At 43.0% G+C, this 15780-nt stretch overlaps 1 non-coding gene across 1 annotated transcript; it reads right to left on the bottom strand.

Moving 5' to 3' along the window:
- Positions 1 to 11275: 11275 nt before the first annotated feature.
- On the bottom strand, positions 11276 to 11461 carry LOC127923773 (U2 spliceosomal RNA). The gene has a single exon (XR_008115355.1). It is a non-coding gene; the product is annotated as a U2 spliceosomal RNA (small nuclear RNA).
- Positions 11462 to 15780: the final 4319 nt, after the last annotated feature.

Raw genomic sequence — 15780 nt, 5'->3', positions numbered from 1 at the left:
AAATAGGAGCCTGTGGATGCGACTTTTTTTTTACATGCTCTACTTGTTGCCCATCACGAGAGAGGCTATGACACGAAGGGACCACTAGCCCCTCGGGAAGTATTTTTTATCATTTTTTGAAAATTACAGATTTTGGTCGAAAAAATGACAAGAGTCCCCACTTTTCTCAGCCGTGCACCTGGTGATTGAAAACGTGCACCTGGGAACCTAAAATTACATTAGCGGTGTTCCAAAAAGTCATGCCCGCTATGGAGCACCCTAACACGGACCTTTATCCATGGGGGACCCTATACATCCGTGCACCTGGTGATTGAAAATGTGCACCTGGGAACCTGAAAAATTAAAATATGGTCCTAAATGCACCTGCCGGTGTTCCTGATATTTATGCCCGCTATAGGAGCACCCTACTACGGCCCTCTATCCATGGGGGCCCTCCCTGAGTGCTTTATGGACACTTTGTGAGATTTCGGTGGATGAGGATTAGGATCCACTGTGCAACTGGTGATTGAAAACGTGCACCTGGGAACCTAAAATTACATTAGCGGTGTTCCAAAAATTCATGCCCGCTATGGAGCACCCTAACACGGACCTTTATCCATGGGGGACCCTATACATCCGTGCACCTGGTGATTGAAAATGTGCACCTGGGAACCCAAAAATGAAATACTGTCCGGTTACTGTGTGCGCCGCTATGTTGGGCTATATGCCGGTACACCAAAACGTGAATAAATCAAAAAGTACACATTCAATCTGGATGGGGTTTTTTTAAACGAAAGGGCACACATAGACGGGCAATGTCATGTAATTAATTAACCGTTTTTGTATAGAACCTTTTAATAGAAAAATGTGTTTATAGTTTGGGCTATACAAGCACATTTTACTGGAAACATAGGTTCCTACCAGGGCATTTTGATTTTTACAGTCTCTACTTGTTGTCCATTGAGAGAGAGGGAATGACACGAAAGATGGGACCTGTAGCCCGTCGGGAAGTATTTTTAATCATTTCTTGAAAATTACAGATTTTGGGCTATAAAAGTACATGTTACTGGAAACATAGGTTCCTACCAGGGCATTTTGTTTTTTACATTCTCTACTTGTTGCCCATTGAGAGAGAGGCTATCACACGAAATATGGGACCTCTAGCACTTCGGGAAGTATGTTTAATATTTTTTTGAATAATGGAATTGGGCCGGAAAAATAAATAGCCGTGCAACTGGTAACCCAAAATAATCTCCTCATTTAAAGTAGTCACCTTGCAAGGTGTTTCAAGGTAGGCACCTGGCAACTTAAAAATACTCTCCTAAATGCACTTACCGGTCATTATGATATTAATGCCCACTATGGGAGTATCATAATACGGCCCTCTATCCATGGGCGCCCTCATACATCCGTGCACCTGGTGATTGATAATGTGCACCTGGGAACCTGAACATTAAAGTATGGTCCTAAATGCACGTTTCGGTCATTCTGATCAAATCAAATCAAATCAAATCAAATGTATTTATATAGCCCTTCGTACATCAGCTGATATCTCAAAGTGCTGTACAGAAACCCAGCCTAAAACCCCAAACAGCAAACAATGCAGGTGTAAAAGCACGGTGGCTAGGAAAAACTCCCTAGAAAGGCCAAAACCTAGGAAGAAACCTAGAGAGGAACCGGGCTATGTGGGGTGGCCAGTCCTCTTCTGGCTGTGCCGGGTAGAGATTATAACAGAACATGACCAAGATGTTCAAATGTTCATAAATGACCAGCATGGTCGAATAATAATAAAGCAGAACAGTTGAAACTGGAGCAGCAGCACAGTTGCTCCAGAGCCTTTCCGTTCACCTTCCCACTCCTGGGCCAGACTACACTCAATCATATGACCCACTGAAGAGATGAGTCTTCAGTAAAGACTTAAAGGTTGAGACCGAGTTTGCGTCTCTGACATGGGTAGGCAGACCGTTCCATAAAAATGGAGCTCTATAGGAGAAAGCCCTGCCTCCAGCTGTTTGCTTAGAAATTCTAGGGACAATTAGGAGGCCTGCGTCTTGTGACCGTAGCGTACGTGTAGGTATGTACGGCAGGACCAAATCAGAGAGGTAGGTAGGAGCAAGCCCATGTAATGCTTTGTAGGTTAGCAGTAAAACCTTGAAATCAGCCCTTGCTTTGACAGGAAGCCAGTGTAGAGAGGCTAGCACTGGAGTAATATGATCAAATTTTTGGTTCTAGTCAGGATTCTAGCAGCCGTATTTAGCACTAACTGAAGTTTATTTAGTGCTTTATCCGGGTAGCCGGAAAATAGAGCATTGCAGTAGTCTAACCTAGAAGTGACAAAAGCATGGATTAATTTTTCTGCATCATTTTTGGACAGAAAGTTTCTGATTTTTGCAATGTTACGTAGATGGAAAAAAGCTGTCCTCGAAATGGTCTTGATATGTTCTTCAAAAGAGAGATCAGGGTCCAGAGTAACGCCGAGGTCCTTCACAGTTTTATTTGAGACGACTGTACAACCATTAAGATTAATTGTCAGATTCAACAGAAGATCTCTTTGTTTCTTGGGACCTAGAACAAGCATCTCTGTTTTGTCCGAGTTTAATAGTAGAAAGTTTGCAGCCATCCACTTCCTTATGTCTGAAACACATGCTTCTAGCGAGGGCAATTTTGGGGCTTCACCATGTTTCATTGAAATGTACAGCTGTGTGTCATCCGCATAGCAGTGAAAGTTTACATTATGTTTTCGAATAACATCCCCAAGAGGTAAAATATATAGTGAAAACAATAGTGGTCCTAAAACAGAACCTTGAGGAACACCGAAATGTACAGTTGATTTGTCAGAGGACAAACCATTCACAGAGACAAACTGATATCTTTCCGACAGATAAGACCTAAACCAGGCCAGAACATGTCCGTGTAGACCAATTTGGGTTTCCAATCTCTCCAAAAGAATGTGGTGATCGATGGTATCAAAAGCAGCACTAAGGTCTAGGAGAACGAGGACAGATGCAGAGCCTCGGTCTGATGCCATTAAAAGCTAATTTACCACCTTCACAAGTGCAGTCTCAGTGCTATGATTGGGTCTAAAACCAGACTGAAGCATTTCGTATACATTGTTTGTCTTCAGGGAGTTGCTGCGCAACAGCCTTTTCTAAAATGTTTGAGAGGAATGGAAGATTCGATATAGGCTGATAGTTTTTTATATTTTCTGGGTCAAGGTTTGGCTTTTTCAAGAGAGGCTTTATTACTGCCACTTTTAGTGAGTTTGGTACACATCCGGTGGATAGAGAGCCGTTTATTATGTTCAACATAGGAGGGCCAAGCACAGGAAGCAGCTCTTTCAGTAGTTTAGGAATAGGGTCCAGTATACAGCTTGAAGGTTTAGAGGCCATGATTATTTTCATCATTGTGTCAAGAGATATAGTACTAAAACACTTGAGCGTCTCTCTTGATCCTAGGTCCTGGCAGAGTTGTGCAGACTCAGGACAACTGAGGTTTGGAGGAATACGCAGGTTTAAAGAGGAGTCCGTAATTTGCTTTCTAATAATCATAATCTTTTCCTCAAAGAAGTTCATGAATTTATCACTGCTAAAGTGAAAGTCATCCTCTCTTGGGGAATGCTGCTTTTTAGTTAGCTTTGCCACAGTATCAAAAAGGAATTTCGGATTGTTCTTATTTTCCTCAATTAAGTTAGAAAAATAGGACGATCGAGCAGCAGTAAGGGCTCTTCGGTACTGCACGGTACCGTCCTTCCAAGCTAGTCGGAAGACTTCCAGTTTGGTGTGGCGCCATTTCCGTTCCAATTTTCTGGAAGCTTGCTTCAGAGCTCGGGTATTTTCTGTGTACCAGGGAGCTAGTTTCTTATGAGACATTTTTTTAGTTTTTAGGGGTGCAACTGCATCTAGGGTATTGCGCAAGGTTAAATTGAGATCCTCAGTTAGGTGGTTAACGGATTTTTGTCCTCTGGCGTCCTTGGGTAGGCAGAGGGAGTCTGGAAGGGCATCAAGGAATCTTTGTGTTGTCTGTGAATTTATAGCACGACTTTTGATGTTCCTTGGTTGGGGTCTGAGCAGATTATTTGTTGCAATTGCAAACGTAATAAAATGGTGGTCCGATAGTCCAGGATTATGAGGAAAAACATTAAGATCCACAACATTTATTCCATGGGACAAAACTAGGTCCAGCGTATGACTGTGACAGTGAGTGGGTCCAGAGACATGTTGGACAAAACCCACTGAGTCGATGATGGCTCCAAAAGCCTTTTGGAGTGGGTCTGTGGACTTTTCCATGTGAATATTAAAGTCACCAAAGATTAGAATATTATCTGCAATGACTACAAGGTCTGATAGGAATTCAGGAACTCAGTGAGAAACGCTGTATATGGCCCAGGAGGCCTGTAAACAGTAGCTATAAAAAGTGATTGAGTAGGCTGCATAGATTTCATGACTAGAAGCTCAAAAGACGAAAACGTCATTTTTTTTTTTTTTTTGTAAATTGAAATTTGCTATCGTAAATGTTAGCAACACCTCCGCCTTTGCGGGATGCACGGGGATATGGTCACTAGTGTAGCCAGGAGGTGAGGCCTCATTTAACACAGTAAATTCATCAGGCTTAAGCCATGTTTCAGTCAGGCCAATCACATCAAGATTATGATCAGTGATTAGTTCATTGACTATAATTGCCTTTGAAGTAAGGGATCTAACATTAAGTAGCCCTATTTTGAGATGTGAGGTATCATGATCTCTTTCAGTAATGACAGGAATGGAGGTGGTCTTTATCCTAGTGAGATTGCTAAGGCGAACACCGCCATGTTTAGTTTTGCCCAACCTAGGTCGAGGCACAGACACGGTCTCAATGGTGATAGCTGAGCTGACTACACTGACTATGCTAGTGGCAGACTCCACTATGCTGGCAGGCTGGCTAATAGCCTGCTGCCTGGCCTGCACCCTATTTCATTGTGGAGCTAGAGGAGTTAGAGCCCTGTCTATGTTGGCAGATAAGATGAGAGCACCCCTCCAGCTAGGATGGAGTCCGTCACTCCTCAGCAGGTCAGGCTTGGTCCTGTTTGTGGGTGAGTCCCAGAAAGAGGGCCAATTATCTACTAATTCTATCTTTTGGGAGGGGCAGAAAACAGTTTTCAACCAGCGATTGAGTTGTGAGACTCTGCTGTAGAGCTCATCACTCCCCCTAACTGGGAGGGGGCCAGAGACAATTACTCGATGCCGACACATCTTTCTAGCTGGTATGCACGCAGAAGCTATGTTGCGCTTGGTGATCTCTGACTGTTTCATCCTAACATCGTTGGTGCCGACGTGGATAACAATATCTCTATACTCTCTACACTCGCCAGTTTTAGCTTTAGCCAGCACCATCTTCAGATTAGCCTTAACGTCGGTAGCCCTGCCCCGGGTAAACAGTGTATGATCGCTGGATGATTCGCTTTAAGTCTAATACTGCGGGTAATGGAGTCGCCAATGACTAGAGTTTTCAATTTGTCAGCGCTAATGGTGGGAAGCTTCGGCGTCTCAGACCCCGTAACGGGAGGAGTAGAGACCAGAGAAGACTCGGCCTCTGACACCGACCCGCTGCTTAATGGGGAGAACCGGTTGAAAGTTTCTGTCTGCTGAATGAGCGACACCGGTTGAGCGTTCCTACAGCATTTCCTTCCAGAAACCGTGAGAAAGTTGTCCGGCTGCGGGGACTGTGCCAGGGATTTATACTACTATCTGTACTTACTGGTGGCACAGACGCTGTTTCATCCTTTCCTACACTGAAATTACCCTTGCCTAACGATTGCGTCTGAAGCTGGGCTTGCAGTACAGCTATCCTCGCCGTAAGGCGAGCACAGCGGCTGCAATTAGAAGGCATCATGTTAATGTTACTACTTAGCTTCGGCTGTTGGAGGTCCTGACGAATCGTGTCCAGATAAAGCGTCCGGAGTGAAAAAGTTGAGGAAAAAATAAATAAATATATGAACGGTAATTAAAAAGTGAAACCCGTAAAGTTGTCAGGTAGCAAAATAGGTTGGCAACAAAACGCACAGCAATTCGAAAACAAGCCTGCAAGTTGTGACCGGAAATGACGTAAGAGAATAAAATAAGAAAATATTAATGCCCACTTTGGAGACGCAATACTGGGGAAAATTCAATAGATTTAGCCAAAGGATTCTATTCCTCCATAGATTGTACAGTTGGCGACATCTAGTGAATTTTAAAAAGTAGGACTGATTCATTCTGGGAAGTAATATTACTATGATTATATGGATGAATCTAAAATATGTTGGAAAATTTACTAAGTCCAAACTTTTCTAAAATAAAACTATGTTTTATGTGCAACTGGTGATTGAAAATAGGCACCTGGTAACCCAAAATGAAACACATTTTTACTCATTTTAATGCATAATGACACAAATACAAGGGTGAATTTCAAACAAATATGCTTTATTTAATCAGTTAATCATGGATTTATTTGACCCTCAATCAGTGTCCGGGCCCGGCTGGCATTTTGGGGAAAATTATGGTACCGGTAGTAACGTGACTGCGTTTCCAGAGAGTGACACATATGGTCAGCAACAGTTCCCCGGTCTGTAACTGAGCCTTGGTTAAAGTTCAACGTGGCAACACTGCGTCGAATTGTACCGAAGGTCACTTTCCTTCCAATGCCAAACTCTGCAAAGATTTTCCCCACATAATCACACAGATTAGCGTAGGGTTGACCACAGGATGTGAAAAAGAACAGTTCTGTGTCTGAGGTCATTCCACTCAGATGAGGCCTGATTTGATGGAATCGTTGAAGCCAAGTGTATTCCTCCTGACATAGAACAATTCTGCACTCCCCGAAGCTATAGTTAGTTTTGTGGGAAGCTACACACATCTGATAACCCCCACCTTCCGGGGTTACTTCACTGAAATCACTCACACTAAATAGTGTGACTGGGGATCGTCGAGTGCCATTAAATATTGCCAACCGGCTGGACATGAGAGCTGCAAACCTACGCCTGTCAGAGCATGTGGCACTTTCCTCCAGCCTACTTAGAACTGAAGGAATGGCTTGATTGCTTAGCTCAACAAAGCGTTTTAACTCCCGTGAGTCCCTGTCCATCTTCGCCAAGCAGAGTAACATCTTTCGAATTGCAACGACCTTAGCTTGCATACCATCTGGCCGGAACTGAATAAGATAATTGAGGAAACTTCTAACATCGGCTCGGTACATTTTTAACGTGGATGGTGCCAAACCACGGCCGTCACATTGAGCATACCAATCAGACACACGTCTGTAGTTATCCAGAAAACACAGTCCTTCATCGGACTTGCCCTCCGACATAATGTGGAGGAATTGCCGTACTCGGGACATACTGGTGCGACTATTGTCAATTCGTTTAACTGAAGGGTGTACAGTGTACACCCACAATATAGTTTTCATACTCAGTCAAAATGGCATTACTCCAAACCTGAATTTGGGACGGCACGCCGCCGTCTTCATCACTCTCGCTATCAGTGAAAGTCGCCACGACGCAGCCTTGCTCCCTCGGTTCCGAGCACAGTTCACTATCCACTTGACTGGTTGGCTGCACCGCCGCTGAAGAACCTGCCGTCTGATCCGACTCGTCCACCAGCTGCTGCTCCACGGACAACTCACTTTGTAAACACTGCCAAATCACAGGGTCCTCCGGCCGCGGTTCAGGCACTGATTCGGCCTGCTGTCTCTCAGTAGAAATCCTGCTAAATTGCATAGCATTCGTCCATTCCATAGTACCGAACTTAAGTGCATGTACAGACTTCAAATGTCGATCTAGCCGCACTATATTCTGTTTACAACAAAGTCCACAGTCGCGTATTGGTCTGCTACTCATAGCTTCTCTCTCTCCTGCCTTCCTCTGTGTCTCTCTGTTTGCTACACCAAACACCTAACCCTAACCCTAACCCCTAACCCTAACCCTAACCCTAACCCTAACCCTAACCCTAACCCCTAACCCTAACCCTAACCCTAACCCTACCAATAATCACTAGACAACCAATTTATATTTAACAAAACATTTAATGTTCTCCTCTTGGAGTTTCCTTGACCATGGACCCTTGACCAATAGGATACCATTATAAACTAAAATAAATAAACAATGATATATTTAAAAAAAAAAAAAAAAGGAATATAACTATATATTTATATATAGTTATATCAATTTTTTCCCCAGGTTTCTTGAACTCAGGGTTACCATGACCATGGACCCTTTGATGCAAAGAAACTACAAAATAGAATCTAAATAGCTAAATGTTATTTCCCAAGAACCCTCAACATCTTACCATCCTTCCAAATCTACCTCACCGTAGATACCCACCAGCACCCCAACGGACGAGAACCTTTTTCTCCAACTACTCTGGGGGCCCGACTATTCGACTCCCCGCAGCGAGCAGACCCTAAGCAAGCAGGCCCAACCATACACCAAGCAAGAAGAAGGGAGGAAATGGTAGACCGGACTCCTTCAGGACCCCTCTGGGTTCTGTTGGCAGACCAATCGGCTCAACCCTCCCAGCCCCCTTACACACGGGAGACTCACGTAACGCGCTGGACCACTATCTACCCCAGATTAGATCTGGATTGGCAGTTTGTTCAGTAGCGCGTGTTTCCTCCTAGCGGGTTGGGATACCCAAAAGAGGGGCTTTCGGGTCATGCGCTGCCGCTGGAGGATCGCGTCTGCCGGATAACCCCTGGGGTGCCCAGATAATGTCTGGCGAGGTATCGGACCCCGCAGAGGAATTTCCCGCTGGGGGACCCCTTACCCCGCCGCACTTAGCCTGGACAACCGAACCATTTTTTTACCTGGACTACGAACCAATTCACTGTCTAGGGATGATATACCTCTGGAAACGTTATGATCCTGGAAGGGAGTAATTCCACTGGTCACTATCGCCCAAAACCACTGAATTACCTACGACTGAGATGGTGGGAATGGAAACACCCAATTAACTTCTACTACTGCCGGACGTTTCATACGTAAGCCAGAGAAGGTTTGCCGGTTTCTAAACCCTCCATACACCGACCGTAACACAGGACGTGACTCCAGGGGCGGATGCATGACAACCGTATAGAGGGCTCGCCTTCTGGGTTTTTGTCTGCTCAAACCACTGGCTGTTATAGACCGACCACTTGACAGGGACACATGGCAACCGACTGAGGTCCGGACCTGCACAAGGTACGCAACTCGATGGTTTTGCCTGATCCTACGCCGAGTATACCCATACAGACCAGCTGGATTCGACTAGACATGGGTTGATTTGGAATTAGGATCCTGGAAGGGAATAACTCCTAATTACACACATGATTGAAAACATCTAGGACCAAAAGACTGACGAACACTGAAGTGAATACATAGACAACGTGGAGCTAAAGAAGAAGGATCCGTAAGGGAGTAAAACTCCTAGGTTGCACTATGCTTTCCACCTCCGTTGACATAGCGGACCTAGACACCATGACCATACCACTCGACATGGACACATGGCAACCAACCGAGGACCGGACCTGCATAAGGTACGCTACTCAAGGGCTTTGCCTGATCCTAAGTTGAGTTGACAGACCTACCTAAACTTAACCTTTTCTATACCTTACCCTAACCCTAACCCTAACCCCTAACCCTAACCCCAACCCTAACCCCTAACCCTAACCCTAACCCTAAACCCTAACCCTAACCCTAACCCCTAACCCTATTTTAATAAGCTTAAAACCTAATTTAATTCTGACTATAACCCTAACCCTAACCCTGACCTTAACCTCACCCTTACTGTAGCAATCCCCATCCTAGCTCTAACCTTAACCCCAATCATATAAGCCTAATCCTAAAACCGAATTTTGACTAGAACCCTGACCCTAACCCTGACCTTAACCTCACCCTTAACCGCAGCAATCCCCACCCTAGTCCTAACCTTAACCCTGATCCTGAATCTAACCTCAGCCCTGACAATAACCTTAGATCTAATCCTGACCCTGAACATAATCCTGATTTTTAACCTCACTTCCTAACCCTAAGCTCTAATCCCTAATCCTGAACCTGGACCTAGATTCTGACTTGAATTCAAACCCAAGTTCCCGTATAACAAATTATGTATCCTTAGGAGCAATAGAATTAGAGAACAGGTGCCCGTGTATATGGTCCTCTTGAAGGGCAATTTTTTCCTAACCCTAACCCTAACCCTAACCCTAACCCCCCCCTAACCCTAACCCTAACCCCTAACCCTAACCCCTAACCCTAACCCTAACCCCTAAACCCTAACCCTAACCCTAACCCTAACCTCACCCTTAACCGCAGCAATCCCCACCCTAGTCCTAACCTTAACCCTGACCCTGACTTGAATTCAAACCCAAGTTCCCGTAGAACAAATTACCCTAACCCCTAACCCTAACCTTAACCCTAACCCTTAACCCCTAACCCTAACCCTAACCCCTAACCCTAACCCTAACCCTGAGCTCAGGGTGGGTGAAACGGTGCGAAAGAAGCCACTACCAGGGGACCGGACAGGCCTCTGGAGACTCGGATCCTGTGTACAGAAAGTTGCTCCTCGCTCCTACTTGGTCGAAGTGAATGGATCAATGTACCGTCGTAACAGGGTTGACCTTCGGATTGCTGAGCCAGCACCTATTCAGAACCCTGATGGCCAAAGGGGTCGCATGACAAAAGACAGAACCCCAGCAAGTCACATGGGGCCTGAGGCACTGGGCGAAGAGCCAGGGGATCACAGGTCGTCCGTTCCCTCGTCCATCAATTCTCCCCTTAGACGTTCAGCTGACACGCCTGTGCGGGAACCCGCAGTCCTCGCAGACAAGCCCCTGTCTTTTCACGCTGCGGGCGTCTGGGCCAGCCACCAAAAAGACTTAATCTGTAGGTTTCCCATCAGGGATTGTTGACAGACAGAGATACAAGTGAAGAGAATATCAAAATGTGTTATTGTTACCTGAGAAAAATAAATAAATGATACTAAACTGTTAATGTTGGAAATTGTTACTAGGTTTGTTTTGTTAGTGAATTGACACCTCCTGTCCTATTTTATTAAATGGAAGATGTTATGGGTGTAAGATGGCACAATGATGCCATCTGTTGGTAAATGTTCATTACTGCAACTCTTGTGTTTTACTGGGGTGCTTGAGATACCCGGATGTGTTGTGATGTACTGAACAAGACTGAACAAGGTCACTCGCATCAATGCCTATATCTCGTCATTTAACGTTCAAACAGTTGCTCAATCTGAAAATACAATATAAACCAACGAAGCAACTCTGTTTCCTCTGTCTGATTTCTCTTTACAATGAAAGGGGGTGCACCGTTCCTGGAGGTACTGCAATACCAGGTCGATGCGTGGAGTGGACGGAGCAAGCCCCTATTCCATCTCCCTATTCCAAAAATCAATTTAATATATGGTCCCCAGATAGGGGACGTATCAGATATTAAACTGATAAGAACAGATTTTTTTTTTGTTTTTTTTTTTGGAAAAATAATTTTTATTTTCATTTCATATTCAAATACAATTACAAATTTAGTGCATAACGTTGTACATAACATGGATACTTACAAACAGTATCAAAAAGTACCATAACAATATCAGAATACCAAAACTCCTTAAAAAAGTGCTGTTCTGCAGAACCTGACCAGTATTATTGGCCTATATTCAAGATTAACATGCCTCTAACAATCTCCAAAAACAATACGGTCCTTCTGTAGCTCAGTTGGTAGAGCATGGCGCTTCTAACGCCAGGGTAGTGGGTTCGATTCCCGGGACCACCCATACATAGAATGTATGCACACATGACTGTAAGTCGCTTTGGATAAAAGCGTCTTCTAAATGGCATATATTATTATTATATTATAATACAAACAATTCTATAAATACAAATATATACATATGCCAAAATGCACTCTGGATAAACCTCAGTGTATATAAAATATCTACAAAGGCTTAGTTTACATTCCAAATGTACCTATGTAATACACTTATATCGGTTATACACACATTTACAATGATGGGTAAATCCCTTTCCATCTCTGTTTTACTGATGCAATGCCCCCCTTATCTATTTCGAATTGTATTCTTTTCCAAACTTCCTGTTTTATAAATTGAACCAATCCCGTCGGTGACCACTTGAGGGTGTCATTAACTGCACCACATCTGGCCTCCCAAAGTTTGGTCTTGATAAGGGACACCAGAGTCACTAATGCTAATAATTGCACCCTTTCCACATTTTTTATTTCAAGTTTGGCAACACCTTCATAATCAATGTTTTTTAAAATCTCAAAAAATTGTTGACTTTTTCCCCAAACTGATTGGGCAAAAGAACATTCCCATAAAACATGTGGAATTGTTTCGATTGCGAAACAATTGTGCCTGGGACAAAATTTATTTAGGGTCAAATTATGATCGTATAAAGTTGAACGGACCGGAAGACGTCTGTGTAAAACAAGCCAATTAAAATCTTTCAGTCTGTTATCTAACCCTTTTAATTGTGTCCGTATCCAGGTGGAAGGCGATATTGGTAACCTGTCTCTTGGACGACAATTTTCTATTAATTTTGCGTATAGCAATCTGTGGTTGATTACATTTTCTTTTACTTTGCAGACAGGGGTTTTCCTTGCCCATTCCACTATTTTCTTAAAATGTAACGGGATAATTTCAGCTTTTGGCTTACTATTATCCCACTTCACCATGAATCTTAACGGTACAGACAGCCAGAATTTGATTAAAATGTGACATTTGTGTACAGAAGACGACAAAAGACAACAAATGTTTGAGTAGAACAACGCATCTAGCTTGAGAGGAATATGAGGGAAATCCCTTCCACCAGCCTCTATAGGCTGGTACATCCGATCTCTACGGATGTACTCATATCCCCCCCAAAAGAAATTAAACAGAACCCTTATGAAAGTTTTTCTTAGGGACACCGGCATGGGAAACACATAGGCAAGGTGAAGTAATGAAGGCAGAATGTCCGCCTTCAGCACTAACACCTTCCCACTAAACGATAGTCGCCTTACTTTCCACAGTCCCAATCTTTTATTAATTGATAATAGTTTTTCTTTCCAATTAAACATGTCATCTTTAATTTCATTTCCAAAAGATATACCGAGCACTACCATTGGTCCTGTGCACACAGTCAAACCACATAACTGATCCGTTCTCCATTTCCACTGTCCCAAATATTTTATTTCTGTTTTATTCTTGTTTATCTTCGACCCTGACGCAACAGAGAATTCATCAATGATTTTGATAGACTCTTTCAAGCTCAGGTCGTCTTGTAAATATAAAACTGTGTCGTCCGCATATTGCGATATTTTTAGCATATCCCCACCAGGTAAAATGATGCCTTTGATGTTGTAATTTGTCCTAATTGCGCATGTGAACGGTTCAATATATAAAACATACAATAGAGCAGATAGAGGGTCACCCTGTCTGACACCTCGTAATTGCTTGATAACATTTCCAATATTCCCATTAATATTTACCCTGCTACCCACATTACTATACAGAATTTTTACCCATTTCATAAAATTATTTCCGAACCCAAATTTTTCCATAATTCTAAACAAAAACTCATGGTTTACCATGTCAAAGGCTTTTTCCTGGTCCAAATTCACAGTAATAGCCGGCAGGTGCCTTTCCTCTAAATAGGCTTGAACGTCTCTGTGCAATTGCAAGTTCCAGGTTAATCTTCTCCCCACCACACCACATGTTTGGTCTAAACCAACAACATATGCCATGGCAGAAGATAGGCGATTAGTTACAGCTTTGCTTAATAATTTATAGTCAACACACAACATTGTTAAAGGTCTCCAATTTGCTAATGTCTTGGGGTCTCCCTTTTTATACAGTAGAGAGATTACCCCCTCACACATCGAAACTCCCATATGCTCTAAACCAAATATACCTCTAAACACTTCCAACAGATGACATCCAATTATATCCCAAAAAACGATGTAAAACTCTTTAGAGAGCCCATCCACTCCTGGTACTTTGTTATCTTTCATGCTCTTCAGCGCCCTATGAATTTCATCTAATTTCAATTCCCCTTCTAATTGGTCTCTAATATCTAAAGGTATCTGCACATCCACGCATTTTAAAAATGTAGTCCCTTTCTCATAATCAATTGTTTGTTTTTGAAATAGTTGAGAAAAGTGGTGTGTAGCGACACCAAGCATGCCATCTCCATCCTCAACCATCTCCCCATCTTGGTCCAATAAAGCCGAAATAGTCCTCCTCTTTCCCCGTGATTTAATTTGCTTGAAAAAATATGCAGAGCACTTCTCATCATTTTCCCATTTATCTTGCTGACTTTTAAAAATGAAGTCTCGAGCTTTCTTTTCAAATAATGTGTGTTGCTTTTTCAGCAGGATGCCCAATTTGTCTTTATCTAATCCACCACCATTTACATTTCCTTGGATGTGTAGATCTTTTAGTTCATTCTGCAATTTATAAAATTCTGTGTGGTTATTACGTACTTTGTCTTTGCAAAAATTCTGAATAAAAATCTTGATTCTTAATTTTGTGCTCTCCCACCACTCTATGACTGTGGAATAAAAAGGTTTCATAGCTACACAGCCCTGAAAAAAATACCTGAATCTTGTCCCAAAAGTTTTGTCATGTAAAATGCCGTTATTAATTTTCCAATACCCTTTTCCAAATTCAGTTGTTTTTAATTCTACTGTCACAGACAGGCAACTGTGGTCCGAATAAAACACCGGTGTAACGCACGCGGAGGACACACGGAGTTCACGCGGAACAAACAGATAATCTATTCGGCTCCTCGAGCCCCTGCTGTTTCCCCAAGTGAAACCGGGATCATCCGCATGCGCTATTCTATAAGTATCAACCAAATTATATTTACCTATAAGACTTTTTACAAGATGGCCGCCGAGATTACCTCGGTCACATGACACATTAAAATCTCCCCCATAAACACCTGTCTGTTTGTCATGAAAATAGCGTCGAGGTCATTAATCATTTCCCTCCTTTCCTTGGGTGCCGATGGTGCATATACATTAATAAATCTAAAACATTTACCCTTCCAATCGATATCTACTATTAAAACCCTCCCGTGTACTGCCGAAAAACTTCCTACTATTTTTAAATCCCTATTCCCACATATAACACCAACCCCTGTAGAATGCACCCTCCGACACTCCACCTCGACTCTCCCTGAACCCATTCCCTCGTAAACCTCTCCACGTCATTTTGATCTTTTAAATGTACTTCTTGTAAAAAACACACAGAGAAGCGAATGGAGGACAAATGGGAAAAAACAGTCGCCCTTTTAACTGGGTTCCTAAGCCCTCTAACATTGATGCTAGCTAGGTTAATAATAGACGACATGAGGTAAAGAGGGAAAAAGACAACTATCTAAAAATGACATTATTTTCCAAACTCACTTTAAGTACATTAACTCATTTGGCGGCCTGTCTGGGAAACGATGGTCACCAGTCGGAGGACTGTCCACCAAGACAGGGGTCGGGAAAACGCTGTCCTCCTCCTCATGCTCCCCCTCCATCTGCGTGGGTGCAGGAACCCCACACGTCAAATTCGATTATGGTTTCACCAAAATGAGCACTGTATGCTTTTTGTTTTCCATAAAAAAATATAATGCTTTAAATAAATGGTGGCATGGATGGGGAGTTGATCAACGCCAGGAATAACCACGTTTGACTGTTACAAAGTAACACATTTGTAGGTTCTAAGATCACGTGGTCATCCGCCCTCCAATCAGAAATGAGAGAACACGTTAACCTGATCAACAGCTAAATTGGAATAATAATATATTACGTGTGGGGAG

This window comes from Oncorhynchus keta, unplaced genomic scaffold (assembly GCF_023373465.1).
Source record: "Oncorhynchus keta strain PuntledgeMale-10-30-2019 unplaced genomic scaffold, Oket_V2 Un_contig_3227_pilon_pilon, whole genome shotgun sequence".
NCBI lineage: Eukaryota > Metazoa > Chordata > Actinopteri > Salmoniformes > Salmonidae > Oncorhynchus > Oncorhynchus keta.
This window is presented reverse-complemented; position numbering and strand designations above follow the sequence as displayed.